We start from the raw sequence: 7,313 nt of genomic DNA, 5'->3' as shown, positions 1-7,313 counted from the left end.
TAAGAATAAGAAATACACTATAAAGTAAGTAAGCGTACTATATACAGGTAATATTTAAAAGGTCAGTTCCAATACCATATTTACATGTGCAGGGATACTGGAGTGATGGAGGTAGATATTGATAGGGGTAAGGTGACTATATACAGGGTCAGTACCATATTAACATGTACAGGGATACTGGAGTGATGGAGGTAGATATTGATAGGGATAAGGGGTAAAATACAGGGTCAGTTCAGTACCATATTTACATGTGCAGGGATACTGGAGTGATGGAGGTAGATATTGATAGGGATAAGGTGACTATATACAGGGTCAGTACCATATTAACCATGTACAGGGATACTGGAGTGATGGAGGTAGATATTGATAGGGATAAGGTGACTATATACAGGGTCAGTACCATATTAACCATGTACAGGGATACTGGAGTGATGGAGGTAGATATTGATAGGGATAAGGTGACTAGGCAACAGGACATAAGATAAACAGAGTAGGAGTGGCTTGTATGTGAGTAGATGTGTAGAGTCAGTATAAATGTATGTGCATATTATGTGTGAGGGAGCAGATGATAGAGTGAGTGTTTGTGTGTGCGTTGGAGTGACAGTGTGTGTGTGAGTGTGTAGGGCCCTGTGAGTGTGCATAGAGACAGTGTAAATACTGAAATAAAAGGTCAATAAAGATACAAGTTGAACTCGGTCCATCCGTGGAGCTATTTATAAATTTTATTGCTTGGGGATAGAAGCTGTTCAAGAGCCTGTTGGGGTCAGACTTGATGCACCGGAACCTCTTGTCGTGCGGCAGCAGAGAAAATAGTCTATGGCTTGGGATCTTTGACGGTTTTACGGGCCTTATTTTCATACCACCTGATATAGAGGTCCTGGATGGCAGGGAGCTCAGCCAAGGATCAAACTCACAACCTTCCAATCTCAGGGTGGACACTAAGCACGAGGCTACATAGTTGGACAAATGCCGTTAATCCTCCTGAATCCCAATGGGGATCAGCCCCCCCCCCTAGTGGCTCAACAGGCAGGTGCAGCTAGGTCGCTTTCTCAGGTTCTGCTTGTGAGGGGAAACATTTATTTACAGTTTACAATATACTTTGTTTCTTCATCACACAATAACTTCGCACTGGGCACACACTGGTTGAATCAACATTGTTGCCCCTTAACGTGGAATAGACGTTGAATTGAGGTCTGTGCCCAGTGGTTTACTCTCTGTCACTACAAGCAGTTAAGTTACCTCTCTTCACACTGTGCTGGAGCGGTATTTGGAGAAAACATGCTTTTGACTGATGTAGCGACGTCACGCCGCAACACTAGATCTCAAATACGGAGTCGCCTCCCACCACCCCTCTCGTCCATGCCGTCTGGCCAGGAAGGACACCTTCTCCCAATCTGCAAATTAACACTAAAATGGAGAAGGCTGAACAATCTCCAAAATCACAGGAGACACCTTTCCACCAGGAAGAAGGCCCCCCATTCTACTTCAATGGCTTCACCTTATCCAGGAAGGCACCCAGCTGAGAACCCTTCTTCCCCTCATTCAAATGGAGATTAGACTGAGATTAGAATGCTGCCAAATGGCTATGGTTGGATAACAAAGGAAGTAGCCAAATGGTCTGCTTTCAATGGAAGACTATTCCAGTTTTGCATAACAAAGGAGATATGCAGAGTGTGTCCTGGATGACACCCAGGAACCAGACAGCTACAGTAAAAAGTCCCTGAAACTTCCATTCACTATTTCCTTTTTTTAACCTTTATTAAACTAGGTAAGTCAGTTAAGAACAAATTCTTATTTTACAATGACGGCGTACCCTAGTCACCCCTTCCCTAACGACACTGAGCCAATTATGCGCCGCCCTATGGGACTCCCGATCACGGCTGGTTGTGCTACAGCCCAGAATCGATCCAGGGTCTGTAGTGAGGCCTCTAGCACTGAGATGCAGTGCCTTAGTCCGCTGCCCCACTCAGGAGACCTAAGGACACAAGGAGTGCCAACGAGTATTTCTGATATCCAGCGTTATAAATTAATGATAGAGTAGAATTACTATGCTTTGTGTAATGAATTTCAGATATTTGCTAGCAATCATGAACTTTAAGTAAATTTTGGTATCCACAAGGAAAATACACAAACATTGGGCGGCAGGTAGCCTAGCGATTAAGAGCGTTAGGCCATTAACTGGCAGGTTGCTAGTTTGAATCTCTGAGCCGACTAAGTGAAAAATCTGTTGACGTGCCCTTGAGCAAGGTTGTTAACCCTAATTGCTCCTGTAAGTCCCTCTGTATGACTAACCTGTACCCTCGCACATTAACTTGGTACCGGTACCCACTGTATATATAGCCTTGTTATTATTATTTTATTTTTTACTTTAGTTCATTTAACTTTATTTTCTTAAAACTGCATTGTTGGTTAACGGCTTGTAAGTAAGCATTTCACTGTAAGGTCTACACTTGTTGTATTCAAAAACTCATTTTATTTGTTTTGTATGAGAGCGCCGGCTAAAATGTAAATATTGAAACAGGTTTTGTGATTGCACAAACAGAACCCAACTCAGCCACACCTGATCTGAAACTCGGTCAAGTAGACAGAGTCAAAACTTTTTGATTTACCTATGCAAGTCAGTTAATAAGAACAAATTCTTACATACAATGATGGCCTCCGCTGGCCAAAGCGGGATGGCACTGGGCCAATTGTGCGCCGCCCTATGGGACCCCCCAATCACGGCCTGTTGTGATACAGCCTGGATTCAAACCAGGGTGTCTGTAGTGATGCCTCGAGCACTGAGATGCAGTGCCTTAGACCGCTGCACCACTCAGGAGCCACTCCCTGGAGAACTATAACTACTGTGAAGACACTCCCTGGAGAACTGTAACTACTGTGAAGACACTCCCTGGAGAACTATAACTACTGTGAAGACACTCCCTGGAGAACTATAACTACTGTGAAGACACTCCCTGGAGAACTATAACTACTGTGAAGACACTCCCTGGAGAACTATAACTACTGTGAAGACACTCCCTGGAGAACTATAACTACTGTGAAGACACACCCTGGAGAACTATAACTACTGTGAAGACACTACTGTGAAGACACTCCCTGGAGAACTATAACTACTGTGAAGACACTCCCTGGAGAACTATAACTACTGTGAATGTTTTAGAGACCTGATTTCTTATCTTTGATACTGCTCCTGACTGGCGCAGCGGTCTAAGGCACTGCATCTCAATGAGCAGAAGCTCTGCACTATCCAATCAGGCTCCAGTCCTACCTACCTACCTACCTACCTACCTATTCAATGCTCAGAAACTGTCCGTGTCCCCAGAAGCACTGACTGAATGCTTTGTCGAAAATCACTATCCCAAATTCCCTTTTCATTTATTCTGTACCATTTTATCTTGTGTATTGTTGGTTTGTTTTATCGTTTAATAAATGTTGTGTTTTTACAAGCGTGTTGTTTCTGGTACCACACTCTTCTAACAGCTATAGAATTCACTATACCTTCAGATAGACCAAGTTAAGCTAATGTTCTAGTTTTATCCATGTAGTTATTGTTAAAATAACTCACAAGTCAGGTCTTTTTAAGACTTCTTTTTTCCAATAACGGACTGGTTCCCCGATTTCATAACTTGTAGTAAGTAGTAACTTGACACTGCCTAACACTGATATAAATAGGATTAAAAGCTACGTTTGCCGTTGTAATCCCTCATTAAATTCACGCTTTCCTGAAGGAAGGTTTAATGAATAACTCCTGTCTTTCCAATTCCCCGTGGACTGTGCAAGACTTCCGCTTGACTGAGCCGACCCAATGCTTTTACAGGAGCAACAACGCGGTTGGTTAATGGCATAAATGTCTTATGCAAGTATCACACTTCTCAAGGAGGTGGCCTCCCTTTGTAAGTAGTGACAAAGACATTTGTGACTTAATTCAAATGCATTCAGTTTCAATGTTCCTTGCACATTTTCCAAATAAAGCAACCAAAAAAATAGCCATTTATGTACTAAACAGCTCCACTGAAACAATTTTCCCCCTGGGAATAATATAATATACAGGTTAATATAATAATATACAGGTTAAAATAATACAGGTTTTTGGATGATCACAGCGAGTGGAAGTACATTCATTAATTGTTCTCAAATTGGCATATGGTTGAGACTAACCTTCTGCTATAGGAGTGATGTTGGTTGGCCAGTGGCATTGTCATGCTGAAAAAGGAAAGGTCCTTCCCCAAACTGTTGCCCGAACCATGAAAATCAGCCCAAGACAATTATTCCTCCTCCACCAAACTTTACAGTTAGCTCTATGCATTGGGGCAGGTAGCGTTCTCCTGGCATCCGCCAAACCCAGATTCGTCCGTTGGACTGCCAGATGGTGAAGTGGGATTCATCACTCCAGAGAACGTGTTTCCACTGCTCCAGAGTTCAATGGTGTTGAGCTTTACACCACTCCAGCCGACGCTTGGCATTGTGTATGATGATCTTAGGCAGTATGATACTACTATTACACTGAACAAAAATATAAAAACACAACATGCAAGAATTCCAAAGATTTTACTAAGTTACAGTCAATTTAGATAAATTCATTAGGCCCTAATCTATGGATTTCACATAACTGGGAATACAGATATGCATCTGTTAGTTACAGATACAAAAAACAAATGGGTCTCGGGATCTCGTCACGGTATTTCTGCGCATTGAAATTGCCATCGATAAAACGCAATTGTGTCCGCTGTCCGTAATATACAGCGCAATCGGAAAGTATTCAGACCACGTGATCTTTCCCACATTTTGTTACGTTTATTCTAAAATTGATAAAAAATAAAAAAAATGGCCTCAATCTACAATTGTTCTTGTCTGACTTGTCTAGTTAAATAAAATGTTAAATAATTAAAAATATATAATCAATCTACACACAATACCCCATAATGACAAAGAAAAAACAGTTATGAACATGTTGCTAATTTATTACAAATAAAAAAACAGAAATACCTTAATTACATAAGTATTCCAACCCTTTGCTATGAGACCTGAAATTGAGCTCAGGTGCATCCTGTTTCCATTGGATCATCCTTGAGATGTTTCTACAACTTGATTGGAGTCCACCTGCAGTAAATTCAATTGATTGGAAATAATTTGAATAGGCACAGACCTGTCTATGTAAGGTCCCACAGTTGACAGTGCATGTCAGAGCAAAAACTAAGCCATGATGTCGAAGGAATTGTCCCTAGAACTCAGAGACAGGATTGTGTCGAGGCACAGATCTGGGGAAGGGCACCAAAAATGAGTGCATCATTGAAGGTCCCGAAGAACAGTGGCCTCCATCATCCTTTATTGGAAGAAGTTTGGAACCACCAAGACTCTTCCTAGAGTTGGCTGTCCAGCCAAACTGAGTAATCGGGGGAGAAGGGCCTTGGTCAGGGAGGTGACCAAGAACCCGATGGACACTCTGACAGAGCTCCAGAGTTCCTCTGTGTAGATGGGAGAATCTTCCAGAAGGACAACCATCTGTGCAGCCCTCCACCAATCAGGCCTTTATGGTAGTGGCCAGACGGAAACCACTCCTCAGTAAAAAGGCACATGACAGCCCACTTGGAGTTTGCCAAAAGGCACCTAAAGGATTCTCAGACCATAAGAAACAAGGTTATTTTATCTGATGAAACCAATATGGAACTCTTTGGCCTGACTGCCAAGCGTCAAGTCCGGAGGAAACCTGGCACCATCCCTACAGTGAAGCATGGTGGTGGCAGCATCATGCTGTGGGGATGTTTTTCAGTGGCAGGGACCAGGAGACTAGTCGGGATCGAGGCAAAGATGAACGGAGAGATCAGAGAGATCCTTGATGAAAACCTGCTCCAAAGTGCTCAGGACCTCAGACCATGGCAAAGGTTCACCTTCCAACAGGACAAAGGCCCTAAGCACACAGCCAAGACAACACAGGAGTGGCTTCAGGACAATTTTCTGAATGTCCTTGAGTGGCCCAGCCAGAGCCCAGACTTGAACAAAATTGAACATCTCTGGAGAGACCTGAAAATAGCTGTGCAGCAACACTCCCCATCCAACCTGACAGAGCTCGAGAGGATCTGCAGAGAAGAATGGGAGAAACTCCCCAATTACAAGTGTGCCAATTTTATAGCGTCATACCCAAGAAGACTTGAGGCTGTAATCGCTGCCAAAGGTGTTTCAACAAAGTACTGAGTACAGGGTCTGAATACTTATGTAAATGTGATATTTCATTTTTTTTTATATATATATATATATATACATTTGCAAACATTTCTAAAAACCTGTTTTTGCTTTGTCATTATGGGATAGTGTGTAGATTGATGAGGAAAACAATTATTTAATCCATTTTAGAATAAGGCTGTAACGTAATAAAATGTGGAAAAAGTGAAGGGGTCTGAATACTTTCCAAATGCACTGTATGTCTGCCCATATCATAACACCACTGCAACCATGGGGCACTCTGTTCACAACATTGAATTCAGCAGACCGCTCGCCCACACAACGCCATACACGTGGTCTGCAGTTGTGTGGCCAGTTGGACCGTACTGCCAAATTCTCTCAAACAACGTTAGAGGCAGCTTATGGAAGAGAATTTAACATTACATTCTCTAGTGAACATTTCTGCAAATCATCATTCCAATTACATGCTCACTCAAATTTTGAGACATCCATGGCATTGTGTTGTGTGTCAAAACTTCAGACCCCAACACAAGGTGTACCTGTGTAATGATCATGCTGTTCATTCAGCTTCTTGATATGCCACACCTGTCAGGTGGATGGATTATCTTGGCAAAGGAGAAATGCTCACTAACAGGGATGTAAACAAATTTGTGCACAAAATTTGAGAGAAATACGCTTTTTGTGGTAGTGGGGTCTCGCTTGCGTTTTGCAGTTTCCTGTTATACTATCATTAACATGTGTAAGCTACCTCATGCGTATACAGGTAACTTCCAAAATAAAGGAAACACTTGAGTAAATAAGGGATATAAAGTATATTGAAAGCAGGTGCTTCCACACAGGTGTTTCCACAAAGGTGTTGTTCCTGAGTTAATTAAGCAATTAACATCAATCACATGTAGAGTCATGTATAAAAACTCCCAGTTTCCCATTATTTTGGCTACCATGGCTAGAAGAGATCTCAAAGGCTACGAAAGAGGGGTCTCACAGGACCATAGGGGGTTAAAAGGTGTGTGTCTCAGTCACCACATTTCAACCCAATTAAACACTTATGAGAGATTCTGGAGGTCCGCCTGAGACAGCGTTTTCCATCACCAACAAAACACCAAATTATCGAATTTATTGCAACGTGGTAT

The sequence above is a fragment of the Oncorhynchus mykiss genome, chromosome 5 (genome assembly GCF_013265735.2).
Source record: "Oncorhynchus mykiss isolate Arlee chromosome 5, USDA_OmykA_1.1, whole genome shotgun sequence".
In the NCBI taxonomy this organism is placed as follows: domain Eukaryota; kingdom Metazoa; phylum Chordata; class Actinopteri; order Salmoniformes; family Salmonidae; genus Oncorhynchus; species Oncorhynchus mykiss.
This window is presented reverse-complemented; position numbering follows the sequence as displayed.